This window comes from Vulpes vulpes, chromosome 7 (genome assembly GCF_048418805.1).
Source record: "Vulpes vulpes isolate BD-2025 chromosome 7, VulVul3, whole genome shotgun sequence".
Lineage (NCBI taxonomy): Eukaryota > Metazoa > Chordata > Mammalia > Carnivora > Canidae > Vulpes > Vulpes vulpes.
Genome location: NC_132786.1, coordinates 103,473,587 through 103,499,928, shown reverse-complemented (window position 1 = coordinate 103,499,928; position 26,342 = coordinate 103,473,587). Strand labels below are relative to the sequence as shown.

At 42.4% G+C, this 26,342-nt stretch overlaps 1 protein-coding gene across 6 annotated transcripts in view; it reads left to right on the top strand.

Annotated features, from left to right (window-relative positions):
* Positions 1 to 26,342, top strand: part of OSBPL3 (oxysterol binding protein like 3) — a 179,531-nt gene that overhangs the window by 59,896 nt on the left and 93,293 nt on the right. For 3 of the 6 annotated variants that reach the window (XM_072764574.1, XM_072764572.1, XM_072764570.1), the window contains exon 2: positions 5,593 to 5,724. The gene's annotated coding sequence lies outside the window, so the exon portion shown is untranslated. Of the gene's footprint in view, positions 1 to 5,592; positions 5,725 to 21,829; positions 21,986 to 26,342 lie in introns of those variants that run through there. The other 3 variants (XM_072764575.1, XM_072764573.1, XM_072764571.1) reach the window with 3 other exon arrangements.

The window sequence follows — 26,342 nt, the reverse complement described above, 5'->3', positions numbered from 1 at the left end:
GCTGCCACTCTGAGCTATATTCTGAAGTGGACATAGAAGGTATTTTCCCCCTATAAGTGCCACCGTCTTTCTACTTTAAGTGCATTGTGTACTTCTCTCTGGACTAGCTTGAGTACATGATCACAAGCTAAGAGATTTTTATGGAAGAATGTTTTGAGTGTGAAACAGCTGATTTAAAATTACCTTTTAGAACATAACCTCTCAAAAGTTGGAATTATCTGTACTTGCTCAATTTTATCCTGCTCTTTTACTACAGATGGTGGAATTCAGGCTTTTCATTAGCTTGAGGTGTTCTTTTGACTAGTGATGGGTTGGCTTGTGTGAACATGTGTGCGCACATATCTATTTTAACCTACATGGTGATATTTCTGAGAATTAAAGTTGTAGTAAATTTTTTTTTAAAATGTGGATTTGAGTATGACTAAATGTAAAGCAGGAGTAAAGATCAAAGATCAACTGACTGTTTCAAAGCTTGAAAGTCATTTTAACATCATATCCATATTTGGTTTTCAATCATTCTGTGAGGGTTTTAATTAGACCCTATTGCTTGTAACTAGGCCCTCAGTGATGGAAGCTTTTATTGCCTACCAACATAGAAGAATGCCTTTGAGATCTTGGAGGGAGGACCCTTTGTTTCATTTCTAGGTATGATTGTCAGCAACCTCTCAAATGAGAAGGAGTGTCCATGATCTTTTCATTCATGATTTCTAGGATGACTAATGTGACAGGCGGGGTTGATACATCTTGTGATTTGTATTGGTGCTTCCATGTGTTGAAGTTGACTTTGACCTTTGACTTGACTATTTCATTCTTTCCTTTCCATAGCACATATAGATTGAAAGACTTTATCAGTAGACTGATCTAGATGTAGGCTTCCATGTCGATATTATATTGTTGTTTTTTAAGATTTATTTATTTATTAGAGAGAGAGAGAGTGGGCACGTGCATGCACATGAGCAGGAAGGCAAAGGGAGAGAATTTCAAGCAGATTCCACAGTGAGTGTGGGACCCTACGGGGGCTTGATCCTATGACCAAGATCATGACCTGAGCCAAAGCCGAGGTGGTCACTCGACCAACTGTGCCACCTAGATGCCCCTGCTAATTTGTTTTTAATTGAATATGCTGTCTTAAAGCATTTTCAGAACACAGAAGAGTTCTTTTTTGAATCCGAGGACTAGATTCCAGGGTCTTATATGTGATTTAACCAAAGTAGATTTACCTCATGCCAGTGGTTTTTGTGGGGGAAGATGGATAACGATCTGATTCTATTTGATTCAGAGATTATTTTTAGGAGGGGAGGATGTTTCTTATTGATATGTAATTTCACATACCACAAAATTTACCCTTTAAAATGTATAAGTCAGTGGTTTTTTTTGTTTTGTTTTGTTTTGTTTGTTTGTTTTTTTAGTACAGTCACAAAATTGTGTGACCATCACTATCATCTAATTCTGGAACGTTGTTTCTTTCTCCCTGAAAGGAATCCCATTCTTCCCCATTTTGCCTACTTTGAGGCCCTGGCAAACATTCCTTACTTTCTATCTCTATAGATTTGCTTATTCTGGACATTTCATATAAATGGAATTATATAATACGTGGGCTCTTTTTTTTAAACCTCTCTTCCTTCACTTAGCACATTTTCAGGGTTCATCCACGTTTGTAGCATGACTCAGTGTTTTATTCCCTTTTTTTTTTTTTAAAGATTATTTATTTATTTATTCATGAAAGACACACACACACAGAGGCAGAAACATGGGCAGAAGAAAAAGCAGGCTTCCTCTTGGGAGCCCGACGTGGGACTTGATCTCAGGACCCTGGATCGCACCCTGAGCCAAAGGCAGACGCTCAACCACTGAGCCCCCAGGCATCCCTTATTCCTTTTTTATAGATGAATAGTTTTGCATCACATGGTCTCTTAGTCAGTTTAGGCTGCTATAACAAATTACCATAGACTGCTTGACTTAAATAGCAAGTAAATATGTATTCCTTATAGTTCTAGAGTCTGGGAAATCCAAGATCAAGGTGCCAGTAGATCTAGTGTCTGATGAGAGCCCACCTCCTGGCTGTCAACTTGCTGTATTTTCACATGGCTGGGAACAGAGATAGGAAGCAAGATTTTTTTGTTTGTTTGTTTTTTATATGGGCATTAATCTCACACAGACTCTACTCTCATGATCTAATTAACTTTCAGTGGCCCCACCTCCAAATACTATCACATTGGGGCTTAGGCTTCAATTTATGAATTTTGGAATGACAACACAAACATTCAATCTATAATGTATAGATTGTTCACTTCTTGTTTATTCCTTCAGCAGTTGATAGACATTTGAGTTTTTCCACTTTTAACTTTTATGAATTATGCTGCTATGAACATTCTTGTACTAGTTTTTTCTGTGAACATGTTTTCAGGTCTCTTGGGTATATATACTTAGGAGTGGAATTGCTGCCTCATACGGTAACTGTTTAAAATTTTGAGGAACCATCAGACTGTGTCCTAATGTATACTTTCCCACTAAAATATATGAGGGCTTCAGTTTCTCTACATCCTTGCTAATCTGCCTGTATGTTTGCTTGTTGGTTTATTTAATTATTGTATCTACCCTAGGGGTATGAAGCGGTATTTTTTTATAGCTTTGATTTGCATTTCTCTCATGATGAATGATATTGAATGTTTTCTCATGTGCTTATTGACTATTTGTGTGTCTTCCTTGGAGAAATATTTCTTCAGGTCCTTTGCATACTTAAAAAATTGGGTTGTTTTTTATTGTTGAGTTGTAAGAATTTTTTATATATTCTGGATACTAGACCCATATCAGGTATGTGATTTGCAGATGTTTTCTGGGGCTTGATGACACAACCCCGAGATCATGACCTGCCAAAATCAAGAGTTGGACCCTCAACTGACTTAGCTACTTAGGCACCCCAAAAGTTTTTTCATTTTGATAAAGTCCAGTCCTGTTTTTTTTTTTTTTTCTTTTATTGCTTTTGCTTTAGGTCTATTTGTATCTAATAGACTATGACCTAATTTAAGGACAGAAAATTTTCTTTTCTGTGTTTTCTTTTAAGGACTTTTATAGTTTTCACATTTAGGTTTTTGGTTTATTTTGCATAAATTTTTGTATGCGGTATGAAGTTAGGGTCCACCTTTATCCTTTGCATATGAATATCCACTTTTTTCCAACATCATTTATTAGAAAAGACTATTCTTTCCCCCATTGAATTGTCTTGGCACCTTTGTTCATAATGAATTGACCATGTATGTGAGTTTAATTCCTGCATTCCCAATTCTGTTCCCTTCATCTCTATGTCCTTCTCTATGCCAGTACACACTGTCTTAATTTCTGTAGCTTGGTAATAAGTTTTAAAATCGGGAAGTATGATTCTTACAAATATGTGAAGGTTATTTTTGGATGTGATGTTGATGCCCATTCTCCTACCTCATATAGTTTTGGCTTATGTTTTTTTCTGCCATTGTAAAGTCAAATTAGAAATGTTACTTTGAAGCGGCCATGAATTCCATTTCAGGTTGAACCTCACTATTCTTGTATAAAAGACATGAATTTGGAATCAGGCATACACAAAAGTTTGACCACTAGCTCTATCTCGGTTTCTTAACTGTAGAATGATGTTTGAAACCTAAGTCAAAGGATCATTCTGAGAATTAAATAACATAACATATGTAAAAGCATCTAGCATGGTGTCTGGGAAATGACAGGTACAAAATAAATACCTGTTGCCTTTCCCATATTCTTCTCACAGATGCAAGAAAACTTTGTGCCTTATAAGATAGTTTTAAATTCTTTCCTAAAATCAGCCTTCTTCAATTTAGAAACTGTTTTCCCCAAAGTTATCATGTAAGTGAGTATTACTGAGTTTTCCAATCTATTCTGTAGTATTGTTGGTAGTGCAGTGTTTCAGACTTTGCTCATTGCTTTATCCCCACTGTCTAGAATTGTCCCTGACCAACAGTAAGTAATCAATAAACATTTTGCTTTATATATATATGTATGTGTGTATACACACACACACACACACACACACACACACACACATTAAAGAATTTATTCATTTATTCCTAAGAGACACAGAGAAAGAGGCAGAGACATAGGCAAAGGGAGAAATGGGTTCCCTGCGGGGAGCCCCATGTGGTACTCCATCCCCGGACCCTGAGATCATAACCTGAGCCAAAGGCAGATGCTCAACCACTGAGCCACCCAGGTGCCCCACTTGAGCTATATATATATTTTAAGATTCATTTATTTATTCATGAGAGAGAGAGAGAGAGAGGCAGAGACACAGGCAGAGAGAGAAGCAGGCTCCTCACAGGGAGCCTGATGTGGGAATCAATCTCCGGACCCCAGATGATGCCCTAAGCTGAAGGCAGACGCTCAACCACTCAGCCTGGGTGGCTGCCCCTTGAGCTATATTTTTAAGTAAGCTTACATAACAGTTGTGTAAGTATTTGATTTCTGAGATAATTTCCACAATATTTCTTTCAGCATTTTGTCCAGTTAATTTGGGATTCCTCCTTATGGAGTGCTGCTTATTTTCTCTAAATGATACTTTACTTCCTATTCAGATGTTTCTTCTTTGGGGCAATTTCAGATTGAAGTAGAAAGAATCAAGTTTGAGTATAAACTTTAGAAAGCAAGGGGGGACTGGGAATGGGGACGTTGGGTTTGGAGGAAGATGTGTGATAATGAAAGACCAGGGAGGGACTTTTAGAGAAGATTGGGTCAAACAGGGAAGCATGTTGCCAGTATTTGAGACTTGCTTTTGATTTTGTGTGATTATCATGGTTTCTTGTGGTTTCTCTAGACCAAGTCTAGACATGAAACTGTAAGCAAAGAATAACTGTTATTTACTGGCTCTTGTGAGCCTAATTTATAACCAAGAAGTGGTGCTTGTGCATGTTAAGCTACTATCCACTTGATGGATAAACCTTTAAAGGTAAGAGTTCAAATAATTTCACGGACTCAGGATAATTTAGTTTTAAGGCTAGACAGGATTGTCAGGCTGAAGGAATATCATTAATGTCACCTCAAAGAAGACATTCTATGGTCAAATAGGTTTGGAATGGATTCAACAAAATTAACAGATTTGGCATTTAACTGCAGGACTTCTCAGAGCCTTTACTGTGCCAACATGTCTTCAGTAGGGAAGGTAGGAGCAGCAATCCCCAAGGTGACTGGTTTGTGGGGACTTATTTTTCCCTGCCACTAGAGAACCCTGTGGACTGGTAGTTAGCATTTATGAATAATTATGATCTAGAGCAGCACCTTAATTTTTCAGACATGAACTCTGATTTTTTCATCTTTTTGATCTGCTATTTCTAGGGAGCCATGACTGCAGATACATAGAAGCTGATTGTGTCTATTTTGTTACTAAGAGATCTGTCCAAAAAGTAAGAGCTTAAACTAGGAGCTATAATCAAACCCCTGAAATACTATGTATATGTATATTTAACTTACAAGATATTTTATCTTCCAAGAGCTAAATACTTATTTATTTTTAATCTGTTATGGGTACAGCTTGGTTTTTGTGGTGTCTAATAATCCCTGATCTAATGAGTTTGTAAAATTTGATTTCTGCAGCTTTTGCTGTGATACACACTCCTTAAGATAAAGAACAGGAAGAGGCAGGAGAAGGAGGACCCTGACCAACAAAGGCCACTGACTTCTATGGAATAAACAAAGCCCAGCCAGCTACCTTGTTCGGAGTATCAGGTAAGCTTGTGATGACTGGCATCCATTCCTAGAGTCTTGGGGTAGAGAAAACTGTATCCAGCTCCCAGTGTGGATATAGGCTACTCTCTTCCCCTCATTGTTTTTCCATTATCCTTCCCTCTACCCAAACCCCCACCCTTCCTTCTTGCTTCCATGTCTGATAGGGTTTATTTCTTTGACTTTCATTAAGAGAGAGGGGGTGAGGGGTGGGGGGAGAGTAGAGAGAGATAGAGATTGGAAGGGGACTTAATGGTAGAGCTGTCTTCACTTCTTGTAAATGCAGTGGGTTGGTGTGTCACCACTGTGATGGAGTAACAGCGCAGATGGGATTCCCAGTGTCAGTAGTTTCCATTCACACCTATAGTTTAAATACCCAAGCACCGCTGTTTGTCTTGCCCACGTTCTTGGGGCTTGCTGCCTTATCCTGTTCAATACCTGTGAGGAGGTGTGACGTAGGCAGATTCTCTAACTGGGACTATAATGTGTTTCTAACAACTAAGACAAAAGCCAGAAAGAAAGATCAGAGAATGCAGAGGACCTGCTGATAGTATTTGAGTCAGAATCTGAGGTTGGTGGGGCTGGGGAAATAAGAGAAGCATGGATCAGGTGACTGTTTTAGGAAAATGAACAGTTCAAGTCAGAAAAGTATTGCTTTTTTCCTTTTTTATATCAGTGATATGTGTTCCTTATGTTTAAAAATCAAGCCAAACTGGGATGCCTGGGTGGCTCAGTGGTTAAGCGTCTGCCTTTGGCTCAGGGTATGATCCTGGAGTCCCGGGATCGAGTCTCCCATCTGGCTCCCTGCACGGGACCTGCTTCTCCCTCTGCCTGTGTCTCTGCCTCTCTCTTTGTGTCTCTCATGAATGAATAAATAAAATCTTTAATAAAATCTTTGATAGAAACAAAAAATCAAGCCCAACAAAGAAAGCTCAAAGGAGAAATGAAAATATTACCCCAAAAAAATCTCAACCAAAAAATAACCAAAACAAAACAAAACAAAAACAAACCAGTGTTGACATTTGTTTCAGGCTTGCCTCTGTACCTGTAGTGAGAGAGCTGGACAGAGGGGTGGCCAGATAAATGGCAGGCAGAAGTAATTGTGAAAGATTGAGCTCAAACTAAACAGAGTTTTATTTTTATTTTATTTTATTAAAGATTTTATTTATTTATTCACGAGAGACACACACACACACAGAGGCAGAGACACAGGCAGAGGGAGAAGCAGGCTCCATGCAGGGAGCCCGATGTGGGACTCAATCCCGGGACTCCAGGATCACGCCCTGGGCTGAAGGCGGAGTTTAACCGCTGAGCCACCCAGGCTGCCCTAAATGGAGTTTTAAAAGTAAAATATTCTAGTTGATCTTACTTGAATTTAACAAGAGGAAAATAAATTGTCAATCTCCTGAAAAGCCATCTTTTATCCGAAGAGGGTTAATTCTCTTAGCTCAGAAGAGAGATGAACACCTCCAACATTGTGGGAGTCAGAATGAGTTGCACGCACTGTAACAATGTGATAAACAATCTGAGGTCTTTACCCAGCATCCCTCCCTTGGTTTCAGATGGTTGTCACTGGTTTTATTTTTATTTTGTTAGGATTTTTACTTCTAACACTCACTAGCTTTAATTCCCCTAGTTATTCTCCCAGTGCTCGATTCGTAATCCATGCACTGTTAACCGTTGGTCTTTCTCCATGGCTTCGTCATTCTCGGTCATTTAATGTTTGGTTGGGCTTCATTGTCGTTAAGATTTTTTTGGAAAAGGGCTTTTGGATGCCATGTTTTCTGAGTTGTTTTATCTTTGGAAACTATTGCCTATTGCCTTTATTTTTGAAAGACAGCCTTGCTATTGCAATCTCTTCTAAAGAGATTGTGCCAATTTATGGGCTACTAGCAATTTATGAGAATGCCTGTCATGAATTGGGAGCTTTTGGGGAATGTCTGCTTGCCTGAAATAGTTATTTTAGGCAAGCAGAAGTGGTTTTTTTTTTTAAGATTTTATTTATTTATTCATGAGAGACACACAGAGAGAGAGAGAGAGAGAGAGAGAGAGAGGCAGAGACACAGGCAGAGGGAGGAGCAGGCTCCATGCAGGGAGCCCGACGTGGGATTCGATCCTGGGTCTCCAGGGTCACGCCCTGGGCTGAAGGTGGTGCTAAACTGCTGGGACACCGGGACTGCCCCAGAAGTGGTTATTATACTGCCTGAAATATATTTAATTTGGTAAATTGGATATCAGATTATGGAAACACTTGAATGTTGGGAGACTGGCTGTTTTCTCAGTAAACTTTTCATTTCCTTGCCAAATTTACAACTTTCCTGCAGGTCAAATGATAATAACTGGGTAGCTCCGTGGAGCTGTTTCAAGGACGTTGTAAATTGTGCAGGAACAATTTAAAAGGCTTCTCACCTCCCCACTCTCTGTAAACAGGCACTTGGCTGGCCAAGAGTAGATTTTGTTGTCTTCTGAAGATAGTAGGAAGTGGTAAATGTCTTCATCTGACAAAAAAAATTGACATCTGATAATTGTGTGAACTAACATTTCTTTTGTTACAAAATATGATCTTTGCCTATCACTGACTGTTGTCTTACAACTAAGCAGCTATTATCAGCCATTCCTAAATGACACATGACCTTTTTTAAAAAATATTTTATTTAAATTAAATTTGCCAACATATAGTATATAACACCCAGTGCTTATCCCATCAAGTGCCCTGCCCTCCTTAGTGCCTGTCATGCGGGTACCCCATTCCCCCACTCCTCCCCTTCTGCAACCTTTTGTTTGTTTCCCAGAGTTAGGAGTCTCTCATGGTTTGTCTTCCTCTCTAATTTTTTCCCACTCAGTTTCCCTCCTTTCCTTATAATCCCTTTCACTATTTCTTATATTCCACGTATGAGTGAAACCATATGATGATTGTCCTTCTCCGATTGACTTACTTCACTCAGCATAGTACCCTCCAGTTCCATCCACGTTGAAGCAAATGGTGGGTATTCATCCTTTCTGATGGCTGAGTAATATTCTATTGTGTATAGAGACCATAGCTTCTTTATCCATTCATCTGTTGAAGGACATCGAGGGTCCTTCCATAGTTTGGCTATTGTGGACATTGCTGCTATGAACATTGGGGTGTAGGTGTCCCGGCATTTCCTGTCTTGTTAATTTTCCCCATTCTCACTGGTGTGAGGTGGTATCTCATTGTGGTTTAGATTTGTATTTCCCTGATGGGAAAAGTGATGTGGAGGATTTTTTCATGTGCTTGTTGGCGAATTGACACATGATCTTAATACATCTTTTTTGTAATGTTCCTCATGGATTATGAGTTGGAGGATCTGATCCTTTTATTTATTGTATTCTTAAAGATTTTTGTTTATTCATAAGACACACAGAGAGAGGCAGAGACATAGGCAGAGGGAGAAGCAGGATCCCTGTGGGGAGCCCGATGTGGAACTCGATCCCAGGACCCCGGGATCACGACCTGAACCGAAGGCAGACGCTCAACCACTGAGCCACTCAGGTGTCCCAGGTCTGATTCTTTGAAAGAAGCTAATCTCCGTCCTGACATAGTTTGTTAGGTTGGGCTTCTTAATAAAATTCCGCACTGACCTTATGTAGAAAACCAACAACCTGTCTCACCTTTTAATTCATTCTCAAAAAATAGAGGGGGTGGGAAAGAAAATTGCTCAGATGAGTTACTACATTTAAATTTTGGCCATCATCCTTTACGGTGATGCGGCTGTACGCCAGCCACTGACTTTTTCTAGTTGGTAGGGGTGAGAACACATCTGGAAGATTTTGGGAGGCAGGTGTGTCCTGAAGGCACTCTCACTTTGTGCCAAAGGAAAGCTAGGAGGAAATCCGTGATCTAGAATGCTGTGGTAAAGCTGTGTTGTCTAGTATGGCAGCTACCAGTCACATGGAACTATGTCCATTTAAATTATTTAAAGTTAAATAAAATTTAAAATTCAGTTTCTTAGTTGCATTGGTCGCATTTCAAGTGCTCAACAGCCTCATGTGATGAAGAGGCCGTGGTATCCGACAGCACTGAAAATTCTATTGGCTAGCCCTGGTTTCTATGCTCATCACGATATCATGATTATCCAAGGCTCATTATAGCCTGAATGAGTTGGTCTCCTGGCTCTTTTCCCTCCTTCCCTCTGCTTTCAGTCTTTTTTCTGCTCTAACTCAGGTGATGAGGCACTGCTCTCCTTATTGCCTTGTTGGTACCCTCTGGTCTCTGAGCGCAAATAGCCCACTGGGAACCCTGTGCATGGACTGGATTAGATCTTTGACTGCAGGGTCAGCTTGACAACACTCTGGCCAAGTCTCAAGAGCTTCTCAGTGTTCTTACCAAAGAATTGAATGGTGCTAGGGATTTTGACTTTTTTTTTTTTTTTTTTAAAGATTTACCCATTTGAGAGAGAGACACACACACACACACACAGAGGAGGGGCAGAGGGAGAGAATCACTGAGCATGGAGCCCGGTGAGGGGCTCAATCCTGTGACCCAGAGACCACAACTGGAGCCAAAAGCACGAGTCGGACATTCAACTGACTAAGCCACCCAGGTGCCACCTGACTCTTTAGCAACATGTAAATGTATCTACTTAGGACTTTTACTTCAATGCCCTTTTTTGGCTCTGGGTGTGTGTTCTTTTTTTTAGTCTTTTTTTTTTTTTTTTTTTAATTTATGATAGTCACACACAGAGAGAGAGAGAGGCAGAGACATAGGCAGAGGGAGAAGCAGGCTCCCTGCACCGGGAGCCCGACGTGGGATTCGATCCTGGGTCTCCAGGATCGCGCCCTGGGCCAAAGGCAGGCGCTAAACCGCTGCGCCACCCAGGGATCCCTGGGTGTGTGTTCTTGATGGGAGAGTACAGTCCTGGGTTCTCTCCCATGACTGACCCTGTGACCTCAGTACGAATTTCTCTGTGGCCCATTTGCAAGCTGAGAACTCACTCCCAGACGCAGCTTAAGCAACTGATAAATGCCAAGTGATGAGTGAGAAATTTTGTGGTCTGTGCTAAAAGGTGCGTTGAAAGTGTTCTTAAGGGTTTGTTTATCTTCTCATCTTTCTCCTGTTTTCTTCTGTTGTCCCATCTGTAGTCTCATGACTACCAGGTAATACCCACCTTGATCAGCTGATTGACTCATATGCCCTGCTGTGTACCTTATGTAAGTGATTTTCTACGGAAGGTCTGGGGTTTGTTGACCAAGGAGCCCACTTCTAATTCTGACCTACCTGAGTGGAGCAGGACGCTCTGGTAGGAGGAGCCTGCTGGCCTGAGGGTCAGGAGGAGGAGGAGGCACTACTTCTGACTGAACTGTCCTTCTGACCCCATGTTCTCATGCTTCCCACCTGGAAGGGGGGTCTGCTAAGAGTTCCTGCCTAGTGTTACAGTTATGTGATGCTATGTAACAACCCCAAAACTTGGTGGACTAAGACATTAACATTTCATTCATCCCTCAAATCTGCCATGTGAACAGGATTTGGGGGGGTAGCTGGAGTCCACTCCACTCTGTGTCAGTTGGGATGGTGAAAAGGTAGGGGTGGGAACCTCTGAAGACTCACTCACAGGCTTGAGAGTTAGTCAGTGGTGGCTGTCAGCTGGTGTGGGGGTGTGGCCTCAATTCTTTTCGAAATGACCCTCCCCATGTGTTCCCTCCACATTGCCTAGCTTGGGCTTCTCACATTATGATGGCTAAGTTGAAGACTGAGCATCCTGAGAGACACAGCAGCAGGTGGAAGCTGTGTTACCGTTTCTAACATAGCCTTGGAGGTCACACAGCATCACTTTGGCCATAATGACAAGCAAACTCGAGTTCACGGGAAGGAAACATATACCCCACCAATCAGGGGAGCAGCGTTTTTAGGAATGAGATGTCTATTCGTGGCGTCATCTTTGAAAACTATGTCTTCCATACCTGGTAATGATGAATCAGAATTGGCATCAGCTCTCGCTAAACCATAAATAAGCCTTGAGATCTGACCTGTGTCTAGAAACTGGGGCACTTTTCCCTTTCAGGAGAGGGTTGTCATTGTGCTGTGCCAGAGCTGGTCTGCCTTTGGGGATGAAGGTGGGGGTTGCCATTTCCATAGCACTGGGACTTCTTCGATGAGAGATGCTTGTCTGAATACAAAATAGAGTATTGAAACACCTCCAGTGTGCTCCCCTCCCTGACTCAGCCTGGGTCTGCAGTGAATGCCCAACACTGGGGACGACTTCACAGTGAAGAGCAGGGTTCTGACTCCTGACCATCATTTTTAAAATTAATTTGATGGAATCCAGCTAGAGTTTTGATACATTATTTACATCCCGCATTCTGACTTAGGTTTTCTTGTAATTTCTGTTCCTTATTACGTTTATAGCGCTCTCATAAGACACAAGCTTCTAAACAGGATCCATCCAGACTTAGCATTCTTACATTTGATAAATGGGGATAGTTGGGAATATTTCTTTTTCTATTTCTAGGTTAAAATAGGTTTTTGCAAAAATCTAGTAGCTAGTATAAGGGGGAAGAGGATACACAGATCATCAGTTTGATAAATAAGCTGCCACAGGCCAGGTTCTGTGCCAGTTGGAGGCAATTTAAAAAACAAAACCAAAAAAGAATAAGACGCACCTTCAAGTTGCTTCTGGTCTGTACACTACTGGAGAGAAAAAATAAGCATGGCATTGTCGGCATCAGTTATAGAGGGGCTTTTATGTTTTTCTTCCCTTTTTAGCTCTAGTCTCCTGACATCTTTCTGTTCTTTAAAATCTGTTCCGCCCTTTCCATCCAATTCTCTTTATAGTTTTATTCAGCTTGCACAGTTTTAAAAGTGTTGTATGTTCATTTTCTTGCAACAGTCCTTCCCCGAGGAGTAAAACTTCCCTATATCCCCTTTTCCTCCCACCTCCATTCACTAAATTAGTGAATTCTTGCTTTCTTTCGAGACTCTTAAAAACACATTGTTTATGATTGCACCTTTAATTCCGGAAAGATGCCCCCAAACTGTCTCTCGAGAAATTTGTCTTATAGGAATTTTTTTCAGCTTAGATTCTCCGTCCTGGGGTTATTTTTGTTAGGTGCCCAAAGGAATTCAAGTGTGCACATCTGATACATTATCCACTAGGTATTTAGTTTCTTGTTACTTGAGAAGGTTCAGGTAGCACTTATGGAGCATTATTCATGTTTACATCTAGCTTCACGTTTACATTTTTGGCAAGACAATTAGTAGATTTTTACAGAAGATAGAGAAGTTTTTAAAATTCGTATTCACATGTCACAGTGACTCGGCTGATAGCCTTTTTTGATAAATACTGAAATGTAGCCTGTGGTTGCCACTTGTTAAAACTCTACCCTGCTTCCACCAGCAGTTGTCAGTAAGGACAGATAACAACACCCACTGATAAAATTCAAACCACAAGATGTTATTTTAAGTTCTTGGGTGGTGCTCTCTCTTCTTACCCTTTAAACTGCTAAGTCACATCCTGCTTTGCATTTTAATTTGGTATAAATTAGATGCAGTAGACTCAGGTCTAGCGTTAGATACTAAAATAAAACTTAATGCCAAAATAAAAGAGGGCAGGTCTGTGGAGTAAAGCTTGCTATCATTTCTGGATGCCAGATTTAGGGTAGTGGTTCTCAACCCTCCAGGTGTATCCAAATCACCTGGGGAGCTTTCCAGATGCCTTTCCCCAGGGCCCAGGCCTCATCCCAGAGTGCCTGGATGAATTGGCTTGGAGCAGGGCCAGACTGGTCTTTTGTAGAAGCTCCCCTGGGTGATCCTGTCATGCAGCCAGGTGCCCTCATGCAATATTTCTCAAGCCTGGCTACATGACAGGATCATCCAGGGGAGCTTCTCAACACAGGCCACCTCTTTCAAGCTTTTGCTCACAACCCCAGCCCCACTGAGCCCTTCCCTATGACTGCACATAACCCTGACTAGATAGATATCCCACCATGAGTGGGTTCTGGCTCTTTCATCTACACACAGCTTATCTCCTTGATCAGAGTGGTTTCTTTCTTGCACTACTTTGGTAACTTAATTTTCATCCTACAGGGGTTGACACAGCTGTGGATGCTTAGTAGGTACTTTATATATGTATATTGACTTGAATTTTCAGCCAAATAGCCATTCTCCTTTGGCTTCTTGCATTTTCATTAGCACTTTCTTTCTTAGCCCACATCTATCCATAAGTGTTTCTTCCTCTTGAGATACAACAGGGCAAGTAAGAGTGGCTGAGCAGCAGGAGGAGGAAACTCAGGCAGCGGCTGGTGTTGCCGTTCAGTCCTGGGGGGAATTGACCTGTGGACTCCTCCTTCTCCAATCAGAACACTGAAGCCATCCCACTCTAGAGTGGGTCTCAGGACCATGTGGGTGGCAAATGCGAATGAGGCAGGCTCTCCTGCTGTAGAAAATGAAGATGTGTAGATGAATGAATCTCTGTAGAAAGCCTACTGAAGAATATGGGATTGTTCCAGGAGACTGTGCCCCTGGAACTGGAACACAGCAGCTTTCTGTACTTTGTCAAACTGTGAATTCTCACTGCCAGTGTCTCAGGGGCTCCCACTTCTGGCCTAGAAAGCTAACGAGGGAAAGGGTGGTTGACACCTTCCTGGTGAGGGATACAGAGGTTACTGAAATTCCTAATTTTAAGGCCTGCTGCCTTCTAGGACATACATTATTGACACCACACCTCTGTAACTGAGAGATCCCCAGATTAAGTAGTTTTAACAAAACTGAAGTTACTTTCTCATGTAACTGTCCAAATACAGCTATTACCGAGCCAGCGCAGTAACACTACTATCTTCAACCAATGGCTTTCATTTCTGGATCCAGTTGTCACGGTCTCTCAGCACTCAGCAATGGGGAAAGGATAGAAAACACATGCACTTCTCTTGTTAGAACAGCTCCTACTGTACCTCATTGGCAGTACGTAGTCATGACCCCCCAACCAAGCTGCAAGGTCAGCTGGAAATATAGCTTCTAATTAGATGGATGACCTTGCGCTCTACTACAACTTGAGAGTTCTTTTATTAAAGAAAGGGAGAATGGATATTAGTGAACTGTAAGCCAAGGGATGCATAATTATCTGCCAAAATATTAGATCTACCAACTATCACCTCTGTTCATTGGTTTGGCTAAAAATACACTAAGATGTCAAAAGAAACCTCAAATGTATTTCTAGTGCTATAAAGTCATGGTAGGACACTGAAGCTCTCCAGAGGGCCATGTGGTGTTTCTGCCTTTCAGGAGAAGGGAGTCCATGAGTTGGAAGACATGTAGAAAGTGGACAAATAGCCAGAGCACAGATGGTGTTGACAAATGGGTTTGGTTTACAGGGCAGCCTCATGGCATCTTTGCAAGCAAGCGCGTTTGCCAAGAAATTCACCAGCTTGGTCAAGAGAGTTAGTTCAACTGCAATTTAATGGCAGGGAAGTAACGTTAAGACTTGATTGGACTGGGATGCCTGGGTGTCTAAGTAGTTGAGTGTCTGCCTTTGGCTCAGGGCATGATCCTAGGATACTGGGATCAAGTCCCACTTTGGGCTTCCTGCATGGAGCCTGCTTCTCCCCTCTGCCTATGTCTCTGCTCTCTCCCTCCTCCCCCGGCTCTCGTGAATAAATAAATAAAATCTTTTAAAAAAAAGACTTGATTGGACAGAGAACAATAGGCATCACAAATGAAAGAGCGGTAACAGAGGAGAACTTTAGTAATTTGTGCAAACACCTGGGAAACAGTGTGGTTATGTATCATCTGCCATTGTACAGCCTATGAAGACAGAGCAAAGTAAACATGAAATATTAAAACTTGGATATAGATAGGATCATCTGATCATCTCACCTAGAAGGTGAGGGTGGTTCTCGTGGCTGAAATACGATTCTAGAGGGGAATATTTTGCTTTAAAGAAGCAGACCTATTAATATCCAGACCTTAAAGATGAATTGCTGGGTAAGGGGGAAAAAAGCCACAGAAAGATTGTTACAGTAGGATCAATATTATAGATTGCGAGACAGAGGTTATAGATGATGCTTTCTCCCCAGAGACTATAAATCTAGGTGGCTGCCAAATGTGCTGATAAAAGCACCAGAAGTTTTATTCTGCTAATTTCTGATAAACTCTTCACTTGTTTTGCTGACCATTTAATTTTTAAGACTGAAAAAATAATGCAAGGATTGACATCTCTGGATTTCTTTCTGATCCAACCAAGAAGCATTGGCTAGCGATATAAAGTGACAGGAACCAGGAGAGGAAATCCCTAAAGAAGCATGGTTCTAGAAACATTTCAAGAGTTCAGACAAAAGAGAGACATGGTCTCTCTCGTGGCCAAAGATAAAATGGTAAGGAGACCTCAAAAAGAAGGGATGGCTAAAACGTTCTGAAACTCATATCAGTCTGGCTCAACAATTATTATTATCATCATTGCTACCAATCTTTGTAAGTTACTTTTCCACGGAATGTAAAGATGAGTAAAATGCAGTCCCTGAGTTAGATGTAGACCTAACATCTAGTGGTGGGTGTATGAAGAGTGAGTCAGTTACAGGACACAGAAGACATACTTTCAGAGAGCACAGGGGTTCAAAAAAGAAATAAAACCATGGGTGGGGGTGGTTTCAGAAAAGGTTTAATGGAGAAGATGACACTTGAAGTGCTCTTTGGAGGGTGGAGGACATTTTCACAGATGGAGAAGAAAACGTGGGTTCCAGGGTGCTTCACAGAGAGAGAGAGATTAGCAAAGATCAATGCAGAGTGGTATAACTGCAGGTATATTCCATACTTCAGAATACAGGGTGTACTATGTGAGCTTTTGGAGATGAAATGTAACTAATAACAGCTAAAATATAACAGAGCATGTCTGCCAGGTACCATGTCAAGTGCTTTCTATGCATTGTCTCAGTCCAGTCCATCTTCACAAAAGTTTAATACTATTATTCATTCTCTTTTCAGATGAGGCATGACTCAGAAGTTTAGTAACACACAGTGAGTGGTGGGTAGAGCTGGAGTCCAAAGCCAGCTAAATTTAACTGAAATGTGAAGGGCTTAGGATTTTTAACTAAGGGAATTTTGAGCTGAGGAGAGACACTTGGAATCTTTTGAGGAAGGTGAGCTGGGTGAGGAAAAATAAGGTAGATTGAAGTTATGGGAGAGACCCCCAGTGGGGGTCTAGGGTGGACTGGTGCTTTTGGGAATGGAAGAATGGAAATCTAGTTGGGGGTGCTGAGGTGGGTGTCAGGTCAGAGCTGGAATCTATGGTATGGAGGGATCTGGGAAAGGTAGTTGGGGTGGACCAGGAGAGGGTGGGTGTCTTGGAGTCGGGGAACTCAGCCCAGGAGTCAGCCTGAGGGAGTGATGAGTTTGCTTTTGAAATAAGCAGTAGGCTTCATATTCCAGTGGTAAGTCCAGGCTGTGGTCTGGAGGAGGGTCAAGATCACGGAATGGGTAGACAGCTGCCTTACGAAAGTCAGGGCCATGGGTGAGATGATCAAGAGCTAAAGCTTGTGGAAGGAAGTAGATGGACAAAACTTTGGTAAATGCCTGTGTGTTTGAGAGAGGAAAAGAGGATCCAGCAAGCCACACTTGAAAGTTAAGAGAAACGAATGAAGAGTGCTATGGAAGCATGCTAGAATAAAGTCTGCAGAACTACTGTCAGGAATGAGCTGAGGCATTCAAAAAGTGCTTAAAAGCTACAAAAACAGATTTTCAAACATATATCCAGAGCCAGATGAACAAACAAAAGTAAGCTTCTGGGTGTGGAAACTTTCTCTTCACAAAACATCAGGAGTGAAAAGAATTATTCTAATTCCACTTTTTTTTCCTTCTCTGAATCTTTTTTTTTTTTTAAGATTCTGTTTATTTATTCATGAGAGACACAGGGAGAGAGAGAGAGAGAGAGAGAGAGAGAGAGAGAGACAAAGACACAGGCAGAGAGAGAAGCAGGCTCCATGAAGGAGCCTGATGTGGGACGCGATCCCAGGCCTCCAGGATCACACCCTGGGCCAAAGGCAGTGCTAAACTGCTGAGCCACCCAGGGATTCCCTGAATCTATATTCTAAAGGAGTAGTACTAACTGAAAAGAATTGAATACACACAAGAGAAGAGAAAATTGAAGCCCAAGATAGGTGAAGGGATAGGAAACACGTACCTCGCACTGCGAAATGGGTTCTGGGTGTCAGTTCCAACCAGAACACACCAGGGGACTGAGTTGATCTTCATAGAACCTCTGGGAGCAAACTGTGCTGGATGAAAGAGAATGCGATGGGTATCAGAAGCCTAAAAATGGGTATATGCTGTTAAGAATATTAGAGAAAGGAAATTCCTGAAAACTTGAGAGCAGTGGTTCTCCATCCTGGCTGCACATTGCAATCTACTAGGGAGCTTTTATCAAACTATTGCTGCCCAGGTCCTACCCCTAAATTTTCGATGAAAGGGCTATGAGGACATTGTACTGCCCCTGAGGACATTCCAACAAGCGCTCAGGGCTAAGAATCAAAACTGCACACCGAGCAGTTCCAGCTGTCCACTGCAGAATTCTATAATGTAGTCTTACTAATCAAGCGAACAGTTTACATTTAGAAAGGGACTCAGTTTGGGTATACTTAAGACAGGCTGAATTATTCTAGTTTCCCCTTGTGGAAATGGATGGATGGTAAAAATGAATCAAGAATGAAAAACATCACAGATGAGAGTATATCTTCCTTCTACCAGTTGACACCTGAGGATATTGGGTCACCCTCAGGTCAGGAACTTGTCCTGGGAGAGCTGCGATGGAACCATAGGTGAGATCTATGACCTTGGAAACTACTCAGGTGGACAATGGTGAGAATATAGTACTTCTGGAGAGGACACAGGCTGATCAAATTGTGCCAGCAGCAAAAAGCCACTATCCTGAGGGAAGTCAGAGGTTAGGGGCAGGGACGTAATGAGTGCCAAGAGTGGAGCAGCCTGTGTGACCAGGAGTAGGTGCTCGGATTTTCTGGAAGGGCATCAAGGCAACCAGCTGGAATTGCCAGACAAGAGCGTATTTGTGTAGCAGGTTCCTTTCCCATGTTTTACGGAGGATGTCAGACTTCTCAAAGAAGCATATTTGATGTATTTGCTACAGTATTTATCTTGTGATATCCTTGTGAACAAGGTAGAAATCTAAGGTCTGAGTCAAAAGCCTTTTTTCCTGTTTCCTGTTTTTTTTCCTGTTAAAGGGTAGGATTCATCTAGGTATATGACATGGAATTTTCATAATAATCATTTGGACAAAAAATAAGAATCATTTGGAAATTACCTTTACCTCCTTCCCCATATCCGCATGCAAGTGCTCTGTCCTAGAAATCCTGCCAGCTTTGAGTTGGCCATCTGTGCCCTCTGAAAGGCTGGAGTGAGCAGCTGTGGCCGCTAGGATCTCCTCCAATTGTCCTGTCCTTTACCTTTCTTTACTAACAGGCACCTTTGATATGCCACTTGCCGATTCTGTGAGCTAGGGGTTATTTGTGTGTCGGCCCCTCCTGCCCCTCTCACTTGTTCTGAGCATCTCTGGGGCATCTGGATGGTGAGGCCGGGGCTGGGGCTCCCCCACAAGATAACACAGGGGCATCCCAGGGAGCTGAGGAGGAAGCTGCCCACTATCAGGACATCTTGCCAACAGCAGCTCATGTTACTTTCTAGCTAAAAAAAAAAAAAAACAAAAAACAGATTTTTAATTTAAATGTTGTCTTATTTCACAAAGTATTTGAAATGGTTCCCAAGAATACACACAGGATCCAGGAAATTAGTGGGTAGTTGAGAGAATTAGAGCACAGTGACAATAAGGTTAGCCAGGCACACAGAAATGCTCACCTTCACTATGGTAGTTCTCTGTCCACCCTGGCACCCCAAGCAAAGAGGGATATGTTCTCTGTGAATTCCCAGGCTCCAAAAGTGGAGAACACACCAATCATTTGGGAGTGGCACTCTGATACTGAGACTTGGCGGTTTTCTTAGAAAGGTTCTTTAAAGAAACCCTGTGTAAGGTGGTATGACCAGTTTGAGGAGCAGTTTGGAACTAAAATGAGTTCTACCTCAAGATACACGGTCATTCCACTTATTTCAGAAAATCACTCCATAGCATCAGAAGGAGCAGACCCTGCCCCTCTGTTTTTAAGAGCAAAGGATCCAAAACAACGTAAAGGAAGAGTAAGTTAAGGCTTATTCATGCCATGAAACTGTGTGACACGAATGAACTAGAGTGCATGCATGTGTAGTGATTGTGATTGAAAATCAGCCTACTACAGAAAGAAATGTAAGGTATGATACTATACATTAGGCAAAATTCTTTAAAAGCCAGAAAAATGGTAGTTATAAAAATAAAATATTGTTTAAATAAGGTTGGAGACCTGTTAATGTTAGGTAATAGGAATGTGGATATTTGTAAATATCCTTCTTACTGTTCTGATTCTTTTTTTAAAAATATTTTATTTATTTATTCATGAGACACACACACACACACACACACACACACACACACAGAGAGAGAGAGAGAGAGAGAGAGAGAGAGAGGCAGAGACGCATGCAAAGGGAGAAGCAGGCTCCATGCAGGGAGCCCAATGTGGGACTCAATCCTGGGTCTCCAGGATCAGGCCCTGGGCCGAAGGCGGCACTAAACCACTAAACTGAGCCACCCGGGCTGCCCTACTTTTCTGATTCTAAGAGAAAAGTAGCCACTGCGATGTTGTGCACAAGAGTGACGACAGCACTGTACACTGGCAGGCTCATGGAGAGGTGACTGCCCTGTCACCTTTCATAGGCCTTTGTATGCATTAGCTCATCTAATCACCTCAACAACCCCTTTGGGAAGATCCTTTCATTATTTCCATTTGTCACACTGGACACTGAGGATTTAGAGAGACTCAAAATTTGCTGAAAGCCACTTAGGAAGACTGGCTTTGGACCCAGGCAGTTTGAATCCAGAGCTCATGGCCTTAATTATTACACTACTGTATAAAACCTTCCAATATCATTGGGTGGGTTGGTTGTTTATTTTTGTAAATATGATCTCTCTCACTGTAGGCAAAGGGCAGGACTCAGAGGGCAGTGCAGGCAAAGCAGTTCTTTAGAGGTTCTGAGAACAGTGCAGTTTGACCAACTCCTCCACTGATGAATCTGGCTTGAGCTACATGCACACATTATGTTACCTTTTTAGATCATTACTGTTGCCTGTCAACCTTGGATGTGCATCAGAATCACCTGTGGAGGTTTTAGGACTTTCAAAGCCTGGCCCCACCACAAATCCCACCATACTAGACCATGGATGGGGCCTGGTCATCAGCATTTTTAAAAGCTCCCCATATAATACTGAGGTGCAGTTAGAGTTGAGATCCACTGCTCTACAGAGTCTAGACAGTACAACACTCAAGGTTATGATATTTGGCAAGAGCCTCCAGGGTAGATATTTTATGTTGAGGATCAAGGACAGATTCATATGTGATGACTCTTGTGATCAGAGTGCAGTTAATGTCTCACGAAATGAAGGCTCCTAATCAGGAAAAGGGAATGCATGGATCTCCACCCACCCCCACCATGCCCGCAAGGGCCTTAGTCTGTCCCCCTCTGTCTTTGTTTTCTGAAGGGTCAAGAAAATGTGCCATGGTGACTAAGCATGGGAGTGGGGACTGGAAGCGCATGTATCTGGTAGTTGCCATCCCTGGCTTAAAGGAACAGTCAAACCACAGGACAGAATCTTTCTCAGAGAAGAGCTCAGGATCTAGTCCAGTCCCTGACAAATGTATACCAGAAACCTCAAGATCCCATGGCTAGAATATTAACGTAGGGCAGTGGTTCTTAAACTCGTATATCAAAATCACCTAGAAAGCTTACTAAAAACAGGTCCCACCCTCAGCTCCTGCTCCGCAGGTCCTCCGTGGGGTCTGGGAATTAGCATTTCTAGCAAACATTTCCAACAAGGTGATGTTGATGCTGCTGCTCTGAGGACCAGTTTTTGAAAACCACAGGCCTAGGATAATAAAAGGGAGTTTTGGCTTCCTATCTACTCTGCTTACATCACAGATACACAAATAGAAGGATTGGCTCGGGGTGAGATAAGAAGGGTTAAGCACTACTGGCTACATCATGCACAAAATCACGTGGGGAATGTGTCACATGTACAGGTTATCAGGCCCATCCCCATCCCCAGATATTCTGATTCAATCCATCTAAAGTGGAGCTTCCAAAATCTGCATTTGAAACAAGAATCCAGGAGACTTTGAAGAAGGTGGATCTGGACACTTTGAGAAATTGGGCATGACTGTACAGGTAGGGGGATTGCAGTGGGTTGGCAAATTTGAACCCGGAAATGAGAATAAAGGGATAAATTAGCATCAAGCATTGGAGAGGATTTCAGTGCCGTTGGTGCTCTTCTTAGTAAATGTCCTAGTATCATTTGTTAGATGAGGACAGAATTCACATGCCTATGCAATCTGTGATTGCTTCCACAAAGGAAAAACCAGCCAAGAACACTGAATGGCAACTGGTCCCTAGAAATGTCTTGACAGACTGAAATCAGGGGTCAAAACTAATATGAAGAAATAAAGAAATAAAAAAGAATAGGCAAGTCCTGAATTTCAGCTAAAGGAAGGAAAGGAGTCCTGTTCAGAGAGAAAAGCCCAGCTTCTTCATGGTTCTTGCCACATCAGAGCCCTAGAGGACTGTAAGGATGGGGAGTGCTAGAAAGAGGTGTGGGTGTCCCTAGAGCTCAGACACAAGTAGGCAGTGGTTACAATTGTGGTGTGAACGTGGCCAGGGAGCCTGAGTGCTCTCTGCCCTCCTGTTCTGGGCAGACCACACCTGGAGCTTGCCTCGATCTGGGCACCATTTTTGGGGAAGCACAGACAAATGGAAGTGTAATTAGAATGGGATGGCTGTGGTCATAAGGATTACATAAGACATGGCTGATGAAAATAGGACTGTTTGGTCTGGAGAAGAAAGGGATTTGCTGGGCAGGATGGGGGAGTGGTGGTGGTTCCAGTGTAGGCATTGATGAAAAAGAAATGGTTAATCTTGCCCTGTGTCATGATAGAGGGCAGGTCTGGGAGCAGTGTGTCCTAGTGAGACAGGTTTCAACTCTAATTGAAAAACTGTCTAGAATAGACTTCTTTGGAGATGAGTTTGGCTGTGAGCCTCAATACTTATCCCCCCAGGAGCAGTCAGCAACATCTCTGCATCAAGTCAGCCATCCATGTAGTTAAGGCATATTGGCCAGCATTACACACCGAGGTGCAGGATCAAGCTATTTGAGGCCATTGTGATTAGAACCTGCTTCCAGAAACCTCTGATCAATGTATGGATCTTAGAGTCAAATGACCAAAGCCCTACTATTGATCATGTAAACATCGTGGAAATCAGGATGTCTCAGTGGGCATCATTTCTAAAAACATGCATATCCAGGATTTGAATAATTTTCTTTTACCAAAGCAGACTGGAAGACCAGAAATGGATATTCCATTATGATTTTTTTTTTTGGTGTTAATTTGGGACATAATTCTTCTATATATTATACTGGGAAATTTTAAATTAACTAGAACTGTATGCCATCTGGCCTTCTTGTGAGTTGTTTTCGAGGATGAAAAGAAAAGCTGTTTCTCAGCCAAACATGACCAAGAAAAGTGAGTGCAGACTCCCAGGCCTAATAGAATAATAAATAGCTGTGCTATATGCCACTGTTTCAAACTTACTCGTTATTGTTAAGTTGCTTTCTTGGATAGCCAATGCTGATGAATAACGTGGGTTTCATCATTTGCATTTATGTCTTATTCAAAGTAAGCATGCTGTTTTGAGGATTTAAAAATCTGTTCACACTTGTGGTACGGATTTGGGGAAAATGTTAATATGTTTTAAAATTCTGTAGAGTTCTTATTTGTTTTTGGTTGTAAGAGGAGTATAGGATCTTATTTGGTGCTGTATATGCCACTTTCAGGAAGCCAAGAGAGGAAAAAATGGAGCTAACGTCTGTTGAGTGTCTATTCTATACACACCAGACACCTTGTTCTCATTTTTCATTTAATCCGCATGATGCTCCGTTTCCTACCTGAAAACCCTAAAGATCACAGAGGTTACTACATCTGTCAAGGTGTGCAGAGTTTGTGATAAGAGAGCACCAATTCAAAGCTCCTTCTGAGTCACATAACATCTTAGTCTATACATCTCCTTTACATCTTTTTCCAAACTCTGTATTTTTTTTTTTTAAGTAAAAATAGCCACAGGGGATCCCTGGGTGGCTCAGCAGTTTGGCGCCTGCCTTCGGCCCAGGGTATGATCCTGGAGTCCTGGGATCGAGTACCGCATCGGGCTCCCTGCGTGGAGGTCTGCTTCTCCCTCTGCCTGTGTTTCTGCCTCTCTCTCTCTCTCTCTCTGTGTGTGTCTCTCATGAATAAATAAATGAAATCCTTTTTAAAAAATAGCCACAATAAGTCTTAAAATCAGCCTTTGTGGCCCAAATGCTTGGCAGTGTCTTGATCATTTATTCTTCCCCATTCTTGGTAGAAATCAGAGTTCTCTTTTTCCTCATGGAAGCGCTGTGCTTGCATGTCTCATGCACATTGGACTTTTAGTTGGAATACTATTTTTGCCTCGGTCTGACCCATTAGCTTCCAAGGGGACTGGCAGTGGTGCAAGGACCTAGCTCATCTTAGAAGCACCAGAAGGGCATTTTTTAATTGACCTAAGTGCATTGAGCTTCTCATACCCGTTGTATTTGGCTACCAGGTGGTTTGTTGAAATGAAAGCGGGTTCCACACTGAGTTCTGTCTTGCAGCAAACACTTGCATTAGGTAGAAGGCACAAGAGCAGTCATACAAGCTGTTCCTATAAGTTTGGGAAGTCTCAGCTGTCTGTTGGAGGCTTAGACAAGTACTTGTCAGACAGGTTGACTGGGGGCAGGTACCACAGCTTTCAGCAGGAGGATTTGCTCCTCTCCTTATTGGATCAAGGATCAAGGGATGGAGGAACCTCTGGAGAGCCTGCAAATGTTCTATTTCTTGGTCTGGGTGGTGATTATTTCAGGATTTACCAATGTAAAATATCATAGAGTTGTCTGTTTAAGATTTGTTCTCTCTACTATATGGAAGTTATGTTTCAGTGAAAAAAATAAGGGGAGGAAGGATAAACCATTGTCCTTAAGTCATTCACAGCATGTGGGCAGGAAACTATTTTATAAAAACCCCTTAAGTTAGAGGATTTCCATGGAAGGGTCACTGGGAGAAGAGAAGGCACCAAAGCGCCTTCATAGGTCCATATACCCCTGAACCAGCGGCCCTGGGCCCTGGCCAATGTCCATCACCCCTAAGGGCTTTGTCTTCTCCATTTGACTAGGTCAGCACTTGGTGTAGAAGACCCCAACCTTCTGTGTGACTCCTCTGTGAGGGTCCTTTGTCTTGGGACTCCTGTCAGGGTCTTCCCTCTGAGCACCCTCCCGGCCAACCCTTAGGGTCCTCTAGGTTGTCACAATAACTACTCATTCCACATGACCACTTTACTCCCAAGGCACCTTCATCTTGGGCCTCTGGTGCCTTCACGCTTTGTTCTGCCCTGTTTCAAGTATTTCCTTTTCCCATGATTTTGACCTCTTTTGCCTTTCAAGCCGTAAGTGAACTGATTTTTAACTAGAGATTTTAACTGAGTTTCTGATGCAGCTAGGCTGGAAGGTTCTGGGGGATGAAACAAGATGCATCTGCCTGGGTGGTAATCCCAGACTCCTTCGAGGATGGATGTTGAGGGGCTGGAGTCCTGAGGGAGAAAGAGAGGCCGGACCTCAGAGTACCCACTTGAGTGAGTATGGCACTTGGCCTGCTCACAGCCCTGGCCCTGCTGGCTCTTCCTTTCAAGGTGAAATTTAGTGGAGCTCAGAGATAAAGATGACCTTGTATATCCGCTGCCTCTGGGACAGGGTTGTTGTGTTGCTAACCGGGCAGTTTCAGAAGTCCTGCGACCCTTCATTGCCCAAGTCTTCCTTGCTGCCCCTGCTGCACAGTCGTTAGACAGCACCCCTCAGCCTGCACTCACCCTAGGGGAGCCTCAGCTTTTAAAAACACAACAAAAATACTGGCGGGCACACGCACAAACCCTTTGCTGGTGTTCCGGATCCACTGTGGCATCGGTCGTCATGGCAACGGCTGCCCCCGCACACAGTTCATCATTTGGGGTTCCCGTCACAGCTTTCTCCCCCCCTCCTTCTTACACAGCAACAGCCACCGTGCTATTAAACCCAACTATTAGTATATCCGTACAGCCTTGCTTGGCAGTTTCTGAACTCAACGGTGTTGGCCTCTAAGTTCGGGTCCAATTAGTCATGGCCCACAAGTAATGCTGACTTTGTGGACAAGCTGCTGTTGGTTTGGTGTTAGTCTTAGTTATTGTTGGATCCAATATATCTGAATTCAGAGATTTGGGGGGTTTCTAGGAAAGCAACGTGCAAATTGAGTTCTCTAGCTCCACAAGTACCTTAATTTTATTTTCTGAGATCATATTTCTCACTGTCTTAAGTTATTTATTTATCTATTTTTAAAAGATTATATTTATTTATTCATGAGAGATAGAGAGAGAGGGGCAGAGACACAGGCAGAGGGAGAAGCAGGCTCCACGCAGGGAGCCCGATGTGGGACTTCATCCTGGGACT